This window comes from Anas platyrhynchos, chromosome 21 (assembly GCF_047663525.1).
Source record: "Anas platyrhynchos isolate ZD024472 breed Pekin duck chromosome 21, IASCAAS_PekinDuck_T2T, whole genome shotgun sequence".
In the NCBI taxonomy this organism is placed as follows: domain Eukaryota; kingdom Metazoa; phylum Chordata; class Aves; order Anseriformes; family Anatidae; genus Anas; species Anas platyrhynchos.
Window position 1 is genome coordinate 3,776,248 of NC_092607.1, and position 15,986 is coordinate 3,792,233.

Sequence of the window (15,986 nt, forward strand, 5' to 3'; positions counted from 1 at the left end):
TTACTACTGTTTTTTAAACTTAAAGTGTATAAGAGCAAATAATATATGAAGGATAGAACTTCTATTCTTTCCCAATTTTTTAGCAGAAAGCAAAGGCAAGGAATTCAGGTGAGACAGCTAGATCTCAACCACAGAAACAAATGGGCAGAAATACCAGCATTTGATTCTCCACATTGGACAGAATATTTAACTGTATTGGTTTATATTTATCAGTTAACAACTACAAAAAACAAGCAGTTCTACAAAGCTTACTCTTCTGATCATATGGCAGAACAAATAAAGCTGCAGTATGAGGTATACTTTGTTAGCATTACTCTCAATTTTTCAGCTTACCTACGGATTTAGAGAATGAATCTGTCCAAAATACTATACATGTATATACATACACACACACAGCACTGTCTGTGACCTTTACGATAAATGTAAATGCTAACGACACTACAACCCCAGCTGTAGATGGAATAGACATATGTTTTCATTACTTCTTTTTCTTTACTACAGGTTTCAATGTGATTCAACAGCATACAATATGGTAAGACGTATCGCAGCACTAACAAGGATCATTCCAGGGAAGTGAGAGACATCAATCAATAAAAACTGCCCTAGATGGCACGTAGTTTTCAGCGGGGCACCTGCCTGTAGGCAACAGAGAAACTGAAACAGGTAAACAGGTGAAAGTTTCACTTCCTTTGAAAAAAAAAAAAAAAAGTAATTAGGGAGAAGCAGAACTGTAACTTCCCTACAGGGCGTGTATCCTACAAACAAAGATAGCACCTTGCAGTCACTCACAGATTTTTGAAAGGCAGAAGAAACATCAGTAAAGTTACATTGGGTGGGAGGATGAGGTAAGGAGAGGCTACCCATTGATTAAAGTGCAAGAAACAGTATTATTCAGCTTCATAGCAAAGCTACAGCTTGGCATGTCAGGTCTTTTGTTTTACAGTCTTCAGCCAAGATCCTGTTTCTTCTTGCCTTAAACTAGACTATTGCAATCTTGACTTCTATGCTCTGGGCCATTTAAAGTTGTAAACAATATACCTCTGTTGAGGGTTTTGTTTCTTTTGCTGGGAGATACAGGTTATGATCCATGTTTCCACTTTTCACACAGAAAAAGATGAACAGATAAAATAAATCAAATTAATCAGATTAATTAAAACATTATCTGAGCAGAATGGTATGTAGGTGGTATTATACTGGTTATTATACAGGCATATAGCAAGACAGGATTCTTCACCCAAGATGATAACAATCAAGTCAAAAGATTAACAAGATGGTTTGAATAGGTAGTAACGTACTCAGGTGTTGGGACCAAACTGGAAGATCCAATCATGCAGTTCTCCTGTTTGCTTCATTTCTAAAGTTATGAAAAATCAACTTCCTGAGGTCTGCTCTTATTCTGTGGCAACAGTGCAAAATCTCATAGCTTATGTTTTGAATACTGCACACATATGAGATGATTACTCAAACACATTATTGTGACTTTGGAGAGAACAGGAGATCAGGAGGCCAGTTTTGAGAGATTTGGTTTAAAGGTTACTGAAAGGAATAAGGAGTAAACAACCGAGAAATTAAAAAAATGTGCTCAGGATAATAATTTATGCTTCTTCGCAACGCTGCTTTATAAACTAAAATTTTAGTCATAGTATTTCTGTTCATGCCAGTAAAGTGTTAAATTGTAATTTAATGTTATAAACTAAAGTAGATCTGCTGGCACCAGAAATCCCCCCAAAAATAATCTTTCAGAAAATGGATCCTTTGAAATAAATTCCAGAAGAGTTTCAAGCTGCATAACATTTTATCTGGCAATTTCTTTCTAGAAATTTAACCATCTTCCCAACGTGATTCAGAGCCTAACATTCCTGTTATGTTAGAAAATATGCTTACTTTTTTCCCTTGGTTAAACTGTCTTTTTTGGATTTCAAATTTAATTTCAAACCTTAGATTGATAAATGCTTCTGCACTAAGTCAGTAGAATGGCAACAACAAAGCCTACAATTAAACCACTGTCTTGAACTGCTAGCAAAAACAGCAAAACTCAGCATATTTTTAAAAGGAATTTGAAAAAGTCACAAATATAATCAAATAAACCTGAAACCTGTTCAGCATTTATCGTCTCTATCCTTTGATGTTTTCACACAGAGGTATAGAAGTCTCATTTCTTAGTCTTTTCCAGCACAATGATGTCATCTACTCCTCTTGTAGCTTTTACTTGCAATGTTAGCTGGTTTTTTTATACTTATAAAGAATTGTTGACAAAAGTATATACACATATGCAGTACATGCAAGATACAATGTTTTTTATCATTACTATTAAGAATTTGGTGGATAATTTATATAAAATATAAATTTATTTGAAGGAACTGCAAGTCTACCTTGGATCCGTCTGGGACACTTACATCAAACTAATTGCACATGCAAATACATATTTTCTTCACTCTTCCTTACCAAGCATACCAAATACATACTTTCATTACGGATTTTTTAAATAAACATTTCTACACAGGAGCACTCCCTCCTCCTGGCCTACAGTTCTGCTAAGGAATTATTCTAGACTAGTATCTCTAAGTGATTTTTATCCTCCACAACATCCAGGTTTGGTCTTTGGCACTCTGGGTCTTGCTTAATATTTCACCTCTGTTACCAGAGTACATCAAAGCCCAAAACATAAGAAATAACGTCACCAGTGTCTGAAGGTTGGTGAGTTTAATAAGTTACAATAGTAACGAAGCAGTATCAACAAAAATAGCTACTTGGAGATAAGCAAAAATTGCCGCGGGACAAGAAACTCCTTCTCCATTTTAAAATGTTGCACTGTGGTAAATTAGAATTATAACAGTATTGAAAATTTTCACAAATATATAGCCTGCGCAAATTGTGATGGATTAAAGTTACTTTTTAACTTTTGCTGGAAAGTTTACTTAATTTTTATTAAATTAAAAAAAAAAGTTTTAAATAACTTTTATATAAAAATGCTCACAAATTTTTAAACTTAAAAAAAAGAAAAAAGTTAAGGTACCTGTTGAGAAATACCTTTTCTTCAATGAAAACTTCAGTTTCAGTGAAGATTTTTGGAATGCTGTGTCTATACTTACGCTTGTTAAATCAACAAACTTGCTAATACTACATCTTTTATAGAGAACGTAAAAAGTTTTGTAATAGAGCCACCTAACAAAACATTATTGCAACAAGACTCATGATGGAATTATTAATCCCTCAAGATTTAAGATGGAACAGAAAAAAATACAATGCAGATCAGGAAAAGGTATGTTGTGTAAGTGGAATTGCATCACCATTCAAGAGCAAAGAATCTGGCCCAAAGATCTCGTAATATGCCACCTTTCACTGTAAATACACCTACAGAACAATTAATTTATCCATATTACAATGTAGCTACTATCATAAGGTATTTATAGAGCATAACACTAAAGTACATGAGTCCATTCTCAACAGCCTGACCAGACTGGCCATCAGGGAGCACAAAGAGGAGTAATTAAATGGCTCAGCTGGGGATATTGAAAGATTAGTGGTAAACCACTAACCTACAAGCTAGGATGGAGCACAGTAATGCCACAGGCTCAACCCTGAAGGAAAAAGCTGATAATCCCCAGTTAAAGTACTTGAACTGATATCTATCTCTAACATTACTGTGGAGATCAAATGTAGCTCTAGTGCTACTACAGTGCCAATGCTGCACTGTCAGGAAACATCTTAGTGTGGTTCTGAGACACCAATGCAGAACAGCGTCATGGAGGTGAAGGAACCAGGATGGTGAGTGAAACCTGGAGACTATTTAAAATGTTTTTGGTTGTTTCCTTGTTTCGAGGAATGTATTAGTCTGGTAAATAAGTGGAGTCTAGGAAAGCATCTTAGTGAACTCTCATTGGGGGTCACCTAAAGTTGTGAATTCTCTCTGGTGCTATCTCCTTGCTGGAAGAACACGGGGTTACATTTATGAAGGAGACATCCTTCCAAGATCTGGTACTTGAAAATGCCATTATCTTCTGAATCGCAATGTCTTGCACACAAACACTTGAAATTCTCAAACTTGTTACCAGTAGTCACATAACAGTTTGTCTGTACCTACTCAGGCTCACTGCCTTTGGAAAAATAAAAGTGCTCAATGTTTGTCAAATTCAAAATATCAAAGAAGCTTCAAAACAAAACCGTATGTATTGCAAGAGAACAAATAATTAAGTTCTTTATGTCAAAACAGGAAACAATTATAAAAGAGAAATTACACTGATTATGTAAATGGTTCTTGGAATGTTTTACACATTGTCTGTTGTATGGATGACTCCCTTTATACATACAGTAATAAGTTTGTGAGTTTATTAACTCACAAACTCTAATGTGCTTTTAGCTTCTTATGTTCATAATACAGGTAAAAGCTTTGATGTTTATATTTTTCAAACAAAGCCCTTTTTTTTTCTGTCCATTTTATGTGCTTCTAGAACATTCACCTATCCTAAGGATGTTAAGATTGGTATTTTGCATCTTTGATGGCTGAAATGTAGTATCATAGGTTGAAAATAATAATAATAAAAAATTACTATTAAATCCCTACTTCAAACAAACAAAAAAACCTACTTACTCTTCATTATGGCTGAATCAACACTTTGTATCTACAGTTATCATGGTAAAATACTAAGACAGACGGTGCTTAGAAAAGGAACTGTAAACAAAATTCTATCTGGAATCAGCATGAGTTTTCCCAAAGGAAATGCACCCAGTTTCTTCACAGTAATTGTCAAATATTCGTGTTAAGGGAGAAACAACTATTCACAAGAAGAGAAGAAAAAAAAGCTAAAGAAATTGAACCTCTTAAATGCTGTAAGTTGACGACTCAGCTGAAAGAATCATATGCGTAGCATCCAGATATATGCACAGGACACACACACACAGAGAAGATGAGTCACACAGATTCAGACCTATATTTAAAAAAAATAATACTGAAAGTCTCTGTGTGTCTACAGGAGATTCAATTTTAAAAGCCAGTATTTCAGATCTTCTCTTTCTTTATACCAGTTGGAATAGACAGAAGCCAAGGTGGCTGTAAGCCAGCTTTACCTCAGCCAGGGATTCCCTCTTGCAGGGGAAATCTCAGCTGCCAACTCTGGAAAGCTTTACAGATCGTTTTACTGCAAAGGAGACTGCACACAGTCGAGGATATGGCTTAATATTTCTTTCCCTACTAAAGTGAATTTTATGGCAGTTAGTACATCTAGAAGACCCTTGCCAAAAAAAAAGGAAGATGGAGGTCCATATACAGCAATGTATCTGGAGCTTAATTTTCCACTACCAGTTCAAAGTATAAATGTTGCCATTTCCATTAGCTCTTTCCTTACAGTTTGCAGTGGCTTTGCATAAATTTAGATAAAGACATTACATGGTGGGCAAGGAGTAAGAAAGTTTATTTTCCTTAGTACAAAAGTGATTTCTCCTTCAAATTTATCTGGGGCATAAAGAATATGACTTTCTTTTAAGGAATAAACAAGATGGAAATAACTAATAAAAAAAACTTACATTGGACTGACCAAGTTGTAAATGTCATGTCAAAATTGAAGAAAAGTCCCTAAGACATATTTCACAGTTACTTATAGTCAGACTTTTGTTACTATCAAAAAACTATTCAGAAAAATAAATAAAAGCAGCACATAACAGAGTAACTGGTAGATAAGACGTACAAACTTTAGATTGAAATGAGGTAAGACATACAAACTTTAGATCGAAATGGACTTAACACCAACAGTCAGTACATCTATCTTTGCTGCTCTTTCCTAGAAAATCTGAAAAGTCATCTATCAAAACTTTTAGATTACTCTTCAGATGTGTTACTCTATTATTCAGCATTAAAAGGGCACAACATGGGATGCACTGAAAACAGAGGGACTAACTTTTACATTCTATCTTGAAACAATAAAAGCCATTCATCTAAAAATGCATATGCAACCAGACACAATCCATGTGTTCAGGTTTTACAGCTCAGTCAGCTGTAGGTTCTTAGAAACCCTCACTGTGACCTCACTTTAATAGTGGTTGATACAAATGGAGGGTTGACTTTTGAGTTGTACAGTCAAACAGAAAGAAACATGGGTGATTTCATTATATTTGCCTATTGTTTTTTGACCACAGTAACTTTCTCCTGTTGCAATCACAAAGTGAGAAACACAATAGATGCAACTAAAAAGAATGTAATACAGTTTATATGCACTTCTCCTTCATACTCAGTTCTCTGATGCCTTGTGCTAAGAAATAGGTTAAACAAACAAACATATAACCAGTTTGCTCAAGCAGTGGAGATGGAAGTTCAAATGATAACTACCTCTCAGCAGGAATAAAATACAAAATTGATAGGGAATTTCATTTTTAATGATATTAACTACATGCAATTTTCCTACAAAAGTACCTGTCACTTCACAAAGAAAAAAAGACAGGTTTTAGGCAAATCATGATCCTTGCAGGCGCTGTGTATCAAACTATATTTTACTGTGTAACATATATAAGAACAGCATTTGCTGTACTGTATGACATCACATATTGAAAAAGAACCCTACCTGGGATAAACTGATTAATAAAAAAGCCTTCTGTTCTAATGGATTTTCCAAACAAAATTTTGATCCTTTACAAAAATCAAAGCAAATGCAAATCACGTTTTTTTCAGTCTGGGAAACTTCAACTTATTTTGGTAGGTTTTCATTTCAGTGACAAATGGGTTAAAAACCAAACAATGGCCTGAGCATTTATCCCACAATGTAGTTTCTTTCATAACAACCATATAATAGAAACTTCTGGGTGGGTTTCTCATTTGCTGCTCCTGCTTCCTAGAAGCTGCACAGCTCAGTCCCTTCCCCCTCCATAAATACATTCAGATTTCTTTACTCTGCCAATACAAAATTAAAAGGCAAAACCTTAAAGATCATAAAATAAGGTCTGTAGCATGTGATGGCACTGTACTGGGAGCAGAAATTTCTTCATAATTTCTCTATAAAGGAAGAAATCTATTTTTTTAATTATTATTTTTGATGCTTTATAGCAATATAGCAAGCAGCAAGAAGAGTACAATGTTCACAAAGTACACTTGTTTTCTACCTAAAGAAAGGTATGTGCAAAAAGGATGTGTTATTGGGACATCTCCTTTATGCCAGGAACCTGTTTTATGCTTGGAAATCCAACTTGCATGAAAGACTGACTTTAGTTCAACACTTGTTCATCCTTCAAAGAAAGACATGATTAAACAGATGCATGTAGTCCCAGGAAAATTGTTACCTATATACAGATTTACAACTTAAAGACAGCATTAATAGGTACATATTCAGTGCATATATTTTATAAGATTAAAATGCAAAAGAACTTCTGCACATAACCTCTGGTCCCTAGCACAAGCAATTCCCTTCAAGCCAAGCACCCTTGAGAACCCAGAGATTCCAAATATTGTTTCATTCATATTGAGATGTATCTCACTCTTGCAGGTCTGGTCTGAGTCCAATTATTATGTAAAAAAAAAAAAAAAAAAGGAAAATGGCATTTCTGTTAGCGATTTTTAAGTGGTAGAAGACTAGTAGCTAAATTCAGGTGTGACTGTTATTCAGATAGCATGCCCCAAAGGTCAGGGAGTGTTTGTTTTATTTTAAGGCTCAATATATAAAAACACATGTAGCATATATAAGTTAAGATACTGCCTTCCTATATGTGAGATATTGAACAGGTATCATGGTTGAGCCCGTGGTAACCACTGAAGCTTGAAAGATTTGCTGTATAACCAGAAATCCTAGATGTCAGAAGATCTAGTTAAGCTGTCACAACAGTTCCTGCTTTTCTTAATATCTATGAACCTATGCTTGTGTGGCCTAGCCTATAGCTGCACTGTTTACATTATTATGTCTTAGATCTCTAACAGGAAGCATGAGGAAAAGATTTAAATCCAGCTCATGAATTAACCTATGTGATTGAAGACAGTAGCAGACCAATGCTTGCTTCTGAGGAGTTAAACTCAGAGCTGATTTGAAGTCTTGAAGAGTACATACTTTCCTGTTCTCCATCTACAAAGTACAGATGTACTGATTAATATACAAGGGTACCTGCAGTAGCACTGTACGTGTAAAACACAACTCTCCAGATACTGTAAGAAAAAAAATCTGTTGTAACTGTTTAATACCTCAAGAATTTTTTAAGCAAATAATTCCCATAGAATTCTGCAGAAATTGCATTTTTGTTGATTTGTGATACTTTTGAAACATACAAATAGTAGAAAGATCCATGTGCTTGTAACCAGGAAAGATGCCACATGCACATTCAACCCACACCAAACAAAATTATTAGATCTATGCATAAATCTGTATATGCAAGAGTGAGTAATTTCACAGTTATTGCAAGAAACTGTACTGTTAGTTTCATTTTTAATTTGCCTGGTTCAAAATGAAATCATCAATCATGAGACTTGGCGCATATTTCATGGAATTACTTGATCTTTCTCATTAAAAATACAATTAAAGCATGTCATTCCTCTATGCACATTGCGTATGTATGTACAGGCATGATCTATTGATACAATCACAACTTTCTGACTTCAGTGAAATTGCAAAGGTTCATTAGAAAGGAAGAGACAGAGAACCCTGGCAGTTCTGAGATCTTAGGGGGTCATTTATTGTTGTAATAAATTTCATTTTTCTATCTGAAGGGTAGAGTCTAAACACTGTAATAGAGCAATATTGAGGTATTTATTTTACCTCATTTTTTCTTCAGCTGAAATACTAGCAAGGGAGTGTTTTTCAGGTTGGCAGGCAGCCAGTCATTTCTCAGTAAATAATGTGAACCCTGTCCTGCAGCATAAAGTTGTACATCTTTTCAAAAAATGCTCAGTCCCCTGCTAAAGTCCAAAGAACCTTTGCTTACAAAGTGTCTGCAGAAACTTCTATAGCAAGCAACTCAGCCTAGGCTTCTCCACTAGATAGAGGTCTTTCTTACTCTGTTTTTTTTTTTCCCCACTGAAATGACTTATTTTACTCCTCCTCCTTAAGATGCTTTTCCTCAATATACCAGAGATAAAAAATTAAAAATCTTCTATAGCCTAAGTAAGGTGTCTTAGACCATCTTTCACCCAAAACCTGAAAAATTCTGCTCTGTAACTTTTAGTGCTAGATACACAGCTGTATCAAAGCAGACATGCAATATATGCAATTGCTCAGACAGCATCATTGGCAGGGCTCCATTATGACTCATACATACTTGTAGTACATAATGAGTGTTCTGTGAATTTCAAATTAAGAAATTTGGTTTAGTTTCCAGTAGTTGATGTTGTAAATAGGCTCTGAAAAGGTAACTTCTGGATACATATAATTCAGATCATTCACACTTAGTAGCTGGCAAAGGCAGGTTTAATGTCCTTAGACAGAAGATGCAGAAAATACAAAGCCAAAGAGTATGGGTGAACACATCTAGACAGGTGTATCTTCATAAATTGGACTGAAAAGGGAAATTCCACATGACAAAGGGAGTGCGATGAAAATTCAATCCATTTTATGCAATGTAGAAACCAATATAGTAAGTTTTGGAAAGTCAGAAAGTCAGAAGATAAAGTAGCATCTGAGCATGTGTGGGTAGCAGAAGGAACCTGATGGCTGTGATCATTGTGTCAGCACAGCAACCTGACTTTATGTGTAATACATCAAAGAGAAAGCCAAACTTGTGGAAAGAAATATTGAGGCCTTTTTAAAAACAAAACAAACACACACACACATACACAAAAAGACAACACCAAACCTCTGTGTATCATTTGGCACCTCAAAAAAGGAAAAGATTTACAGCCACTGTTAAACATGTGGCTGTAAACAAGCTACCCAAATGGTGTGCCTTAAGCAGATATTGCTCTAGTATTGACCCTCTGCACGCGTGTGCTCACCCAACCAAACAGCACAGCTCAGGCTTTAAAATCCACAACAAAGCTCAACTGTTCAGTAGAAGGACTGCATGCTTTGCCGGAATTGAACACAGAACAGGTTAATTAATCAATGTTTGCAAAGCCCTTTGAAATGGAAAAGTGTTCTGGAAGCTACAGATTTCTATTACGTAAAACTTCCCTGTTAGCACTGAAGTTATAATCCATTTCCCTTAATGTGTTATGAGTAAGAGGATAGGAAACATGACATTGCAGATACCGGTTACCACAATTATCAAAGGCCATGCAAAAACTCAAAGTTTCAATAGCTGTCTTTACACAGTAAGAGTAATCTTTAAACCAAATAGAAAATTGTCTTATCTTCTGAAGTTCAGGCAGTACTTTATGTACTTGTAGTATCGTCTATTGATATTGTTGTTTTTCTTTTTTCCTTTCCTATAACAGATAGAGTTGTTGATTGCCAGCAGAAGACACGGCCCTGTGGGGTATGAACATAACATTTCACTTACCATCCGCTGGCATTTTCAGTGGTTAGCACCATCCATCAATGTTTTTGTCTTCTCAGTAGTGTCAGCACATAAATGATGTTCCAAATGCTTTCATTTCTTCAGCTTCTGAGATGAATTTGCTTGCTTAGGTAAATTTGCTACGCTATCTAAGTCTAGGCCATGTCTTGCAACATTTAAAATAGTACATTCATTTTCCTAACAGTTCCTGAGTCATGACTGGCACATAACCAAAATTAAAAAAACAAATAAAAAAACAACAACAACAAAAAACAAAAAACAAAAAACAACAACAACAAAAAAAAACAGCTTTCGACAGTTTATAAAAAGTGGCAACATTCCCACAAATCTGCTTTGTCTTTATAACAAAGCAGCTTCTTTCTGACTAAGGCTGTAAGGTATCTTTCTGATTAGTTTACTCAATCCTGAGATGTTGTGTTTTGTTTGTTTTTTTTTTTCCACTGGGAACTTAACATACATCACATGAAAAAAAAATAGGGCTTTAAAATTCAAACTTAATCTTTGTATTCACATTCTGAGTTTCACTCTCATGTTTTTGGCTGGTTCACTTCAGAGATTAGCCTGCTGCAAGATCCAAACCTGAACCAGTGGATTATTTGAGTCTTAGGGTTTGTTTTCAAGTTCCTGCTAGTATTTAATTACCAATGTTATTAATGTAATTTGATATATCTTTATTTGGGAAAAAGCAGATGGCAAGCACAATCGGAAGTGTTGGAATGATTGTGCTAATGGATCTTCTAAGACAGTAAGGATTTAAAAAAAATGATTATTGCAAATAATGGATACCAATATTTTTTAACTCTACAGAAGCATCAGCCTAACGGGTCACATTTCTCTCACCTTTGCATAAAGAAACCATGTGGGATAAAAGCTACAGGCTAACTATATGTAACATGCATATACAATTGGAAACATTTTTAATTTATACAACTAATTAATAAAAACTGTGATGAACCAGGAGAGAGGGTATGTTTATAAAAAATAAAAAATGAGCAACTGACTTTGGAATCAAATACTGTCAATGCCTTTTGCTTGTAAAATAAAAGATTTCATAGGGAAGCATTATTTTTGGACTTAAGGCATAATTTCTAAACTTAACAAGTGATTTATTACATCTGTGGACTGAGACACCACCTACCTGTACATGTTTTTGGGTTCTGCCAAGACTTCGTGTAGAGCTGAACAAATTATTTGTATTTGCAGTTTCTGTGGCCAGTTGTTTGTCTATGGATTGTTCCATTCCTAGCCATTATTTGTTTGAGGTCTACATATGACAACACGCAAAGAGAAGAGCGTCTCTTTATGCTTATCTTTGGTACCTAGGACAGGACAATTGGTTTAAGATGTTAAATGGAATTGCTATGTATTAGTAAAATCAGTAACAACAACATTCTTAGAATAGCAGGAGAAAACCTTGTAGTAATGGTAAAAGCAGCATCTCAAAATTATGCCAATGAGGCTTAATTAGAATATATATGGGAATAACTTAGGTTTGAGAATAGTCTTATAAAATTAATGGAAAATTCACTAGCTAATTTGTCATTCTAATAATTAAAACTATATATAAACCATTCCTTAAAAGTATCTTGTAATGACAAATTCTCCCTTCAGACTTATAGACGTTTTGCATGCTTACATGAGGGTAAAATTTCATCCATCTGGAGGTTCATGAGAAAAAATATAAACCATTTAAAGTATTTTTGAGTATTAAAAGTAATTGTGAGTATTTTTGATTATTTTTGCAATAATAAGATAAACTTCAACTGTATTGAGATCCTCTAATGCAATGAAAAAGCCTTCCTAGTGGGTTAGAGATGTATCCCATCTTTGAAAAGTGTCTATAAGGAATAGCATGTCCCATATGACAGAGCATTAGAACAGGTTGCCCAGAGAAATTAAGTCTTCTTCAGAGATACTCAAAACCCAGCTGCATGCGTTCCTGTGCAATATGCACTTGATGACCCTGCTTGAGGAGTGGGGTTGGCCTAAATCTCCAGAGGTCCCTTCCAGTATCAATCATTTTGTGATTCTGTATCATTTACATTTAATGACAGTGCTGGGGTAGAATACAAATGGTTGATTTTATTTCCAGGAATCATAATTGGTCCACATACTAATTTTAAACCCCAAACTCTTCTGAAACTGCTCTAGTGAGAAATAAGAATGTGACACTTTTAAAAAATGACAAAACTTCATTCAGAACATGGTTTACCGTATGCAATAAATGAGTATTTTTTTTCTTCTCCAGCACACATATCAAGACTGTTTTGTTAACTTTAAGTTGTTGAATGCTGAAAAGAATTTACACCGTTTTCTTGTCATGTCATCATAAAAACATTACCCTGGAACCTGTCTGGAATAAAATAAGGTTCTCAGTCCCTGGATTTTCGGTGGAGAATCAACTGAAGATGTAGGGACTGGATTAAAAAGAATCATCTGGGAGGTCCGTAGCAAGGAAATAATTTTAAAAATCTCTTTCTATTCCTTTGTTTCCCTGTAAGGTGTGAGTGCATTTCAAATCTGTAGGGAGTTATGGAGAAGTGTGAAGTAAACCTGGAATGATGGGGCTGTTTTGCATGGTTTACAAGTATATGGTAAACATCTGAGCTACTTCCACTTGGAGTGGAGATAGGGACCCAGAATATGGGATCCTGTCCATACATTGTCCACATATCTGTGGAAAAATCTTCAAATTAGAAACATGGAAGGCTAAAACTCAAAGCTGTTTAAATGGTCAGAGTCTTGATTCTCCTGGAACAGCTTCTCCACAGGAGACGTAGAAGAATTCTCTACAGGAGATGTGGAAGTCTCCACACACCCACAGGAGTCGGCTCTGTGCCCCTCACAGCAGGCTGAAGCACACTGCTCCGTGCAGTACCACGGCCGGTCTCCCCACACCCCATGTGGAGAGCCCTGCCTAGCGTTAAGTGGGACGTGAAGAAGTTTTAATAGGCCAGAATTTTATTCCTCCCATCCCCAAAAGGATCTGACTCTCCCCTGCCCCCCCAATTTTTCCCTGATCTCCCCCCAAAACCTCTATATCGCACCTGGCGCCATCCCCAGGGATCTTCTTCGAGATCTTCTCCCCTCACCCTACAGCCATGGCGGGGCACTGCGGGGAGGCGCCCACCCGGCAGGGAAAGAGATGAGTGGAACGGACGGCAGCTGTGGGGAGGGAAGGGCACCGAGGGGACGGGGGAAGGCAGCGGCGAGCCTGAGGTGAGGGGGGCAGGAGAGGCGGGCACCGCCGCGGTCCCTCAGCGCGCTGGGCGACGGAGAGCGGCCGGCGGGGCCCTAAAGCTCCCCTCATGCTCGCCACCTCCTCGGCAGGGAGCCCCCCGGGCTGGGAGGCGGAAGCCCTTGGAGGAGGCGCCTCGCAACAGATGGTTAAAGCCGGCTCCTCGCCGCGGCCCGCATTGGAGGGAGGGAGGGAGGGATAGAGGCAGCGGCCGGAGCTGCGCGGAGCGGCGCGCAGCGCCCCCAAGCCCGCTTTGCTCGCTCCCGGGGCGGGCGCTGAGGAGAGACCGCCGCCATCCCACCACCCCCGCGACTCCAGCCCTCGGCGGCTCCGGGCCACCTGCGAGTTTTAACCGCCCGCCGGGCGCTGTGAGTAATGCCGGGCCGGGCTGGGGCCGCCGGAAGGGCTCTGGCTGCGGGAGGCCCTGAGGGCTCGGCTCCTCAGGCTGCCACCGCCCGCGCTTGAGGCGGGCGAGCCGGAGCCGCCGGCTTTGCCGGCTGGAGCCGCCTTTTCCTCCGGTTTAACCCGTACGCGGGGAAGGTGCGGGAGCCGATCCTCCCCGGGACGGGTGGCTGTGTGGACGTCGGGCAGATTTTTATCACCTGTGAGGAAAACCCCCTGCCATTCGGTCCCCTTTCCCTTTCCATCCCGGCTTCGACGCTGGAGCCGGCTAATTACCGGGCTTTCCTGAGGTGCGGGGAGCGGCCGGCCCAAGGTCACGCAGCGAGGCGGTGGCAGAGCTGGGGAATAGCTTAAAAAACTTCTGGTGCCCGGTCCTGGTGTCGGCTCAACGAGGCTGCAGGGCTCCGGGCAGGGACGGGGTCCAGCTGTAGGTAGGTCTCTGATCACCTCGTCTTTTTGTTCTCCTTCAAAAGGTTGCCTACTGATGTGAAACCACACAGAGGTGCGATGTCCGTGTTGTCTCCCTCATCTTCTCTAGCCTGCAAGCATGTAAATGAGTACGTATATAGGCTTACTTTTCTTTACTAATATTAAGTTCAGTAGATAAAAACAGAAATTGTTAGACTATGTTTTGTTTTTAGGTTTATAGTATTAATAAGTAATGTCTGATATTAATAGTAAATGTATTCGCATGCCATCAGAGAGGAATTATCAAAAAAAACCTTAATTGCTTGGGTGTTAACTGTATGCCAAAACTAACCTGCAGTGCAATGTGTTTTATGCTTAATGCATGTAAAATATTTGGTGGGCCATGTCATAAAACTAATGTATAATGGGTTTAAGAGTTCTCCAAAATATGCAGTTTCAGTAATTATCTTAATATTAGATTTTTGCAAAATGATCTTCTTTCCTCCCTTCTCTCTTTATCTCTAAACATAACTTTTATGAGTTCAGATAAAGGTATTCTGCTGTCTTTTGCCCCACTGTCAGCGTTTCTCTGAAGTTTCTCATTATGTTCAAATATACATTTAGATTCTAAGGATGATGCTTTGACTAAACATATTAGAGTCCTCTAAGTAAATCCTCTTCATGTAATTTTGCAGGGCTTTGCATTTCACACCATGTCATGCAGCAATTAAACTTAAAAAGTTAAATGTGCTTTTTCAAAAACTGACCACCTATCCTTCTCAATTTTACCTTACCCATTCTGCTTGGTTAAGGGGGGTGTGGAAATGCAATTATGAGGGGTTTAGGAAGGCACTCAGAATATTAGTGTAAATAGGACAGATTAATTTGCATTAGACAGTTCAGGTGAACTCTGGACTCTCTTCTAAACAAATCTTGGAATTCAAGGCAAGGTTCCTGTATGATTTTTGTGTGTGTGTCTTTGTTTTAACTTTATTCAGAAGACAATGCATTATTCCCAAGGTAATTAATGGACTTTTTTTTTTCTTTGGACTTTAATATTTGCAAAAAAAGAAGAAACCTCTTTGTGCTTGCATTTGGGCTATGCAACACTTCTTTTGCTGCAAGGATTCCTTGCAAGGAGTCTTACTTCAGGTAACTTCTAGCTAGAAGTGTTTGCCCTTGCTGTATAAAAACCCTCTTGATTAGTCATATGTTTCAGTACTGATACTTTATCATTTCTTTTAAATGGATAGGAAAAAGTCTGAAGTCAGTTCACCGAAGTAACTCACATTATTTCATTAAACAAATTATTAAGTTAAAATAGCTGATGCTTTGCTATGGCCCTGTATGTTTTGTTTTTAAAAATAGTCTGTGTTGCATTGTTGGCACTTACTTTCAAGCATCTGTTACAAGGACTTCAGGCAAGAAGAATCATGGGTGTTCATCTACATAAACAAAACTCAAAATGGCTTGGTGATGTCAAACTTGGAAATAAAATTGACTTGTTTACAGTAAG

The 15,986-nt window shown here is 37.6% G+C and overlaps 1 protein-coding gene and 1 long non-coding RNA gene across 18 annotated transcripts in view; one reads left to right on the forward strand and one right to left on the reverse strand.

Annotated features, from left to right (window-relative positions):
• Positions 1-13,835, reverse strand: part of LOC139999238 (uncharacterized) — a 174,933-nt gene extending 161,098 nt beyond the window's left edge. For 2 of the 5 annotated variants that reach the window (XR_011804565.1, XR_011804564.1), the window contains exons 1-2: positions 13,470-13,835; positions 11,561-11,741 (exon numbers count right to left, since the gene is read on the reverse strand). This is a non-coding gene — a long non-coding RNA (uncharacterized lncRNA). The remainder of the gene's footprint in view (positions 1-11,560; positions 11,742-13,469) is intronic. The other 3 variants (XR_011804566.1, XR_011804563.1, XR_011804567.1) reach the window with 3 other exon arrangements.
• Positions 13,832-15,986, forward strand: part of SULF2 (sulfatase 2) — a 165,214-nt gene continuing 163,059 nt past the window's right edge. For 9 of the 13 annotated variants that reach the window (XM_038166038.2, XM_027473333.3, XM_027473337.3 and 6 more), the window contains exons 1-2: positions 13,832-14,028; positions 14,536-14,619. The gene's annotated coding sequence lies outside the window, so the exon portion shown is untranslated. Of the gene's footprint in view, positions 14,029-14,102; positions 14,265-14,535; positions 14,620-15,986 lie in introns of those variants that run through there. The other 4 variants (XM_021270136.4, XM_038166040.2, XM_013096541.5 and 1 more) reach the window with 2 other exon arrangements.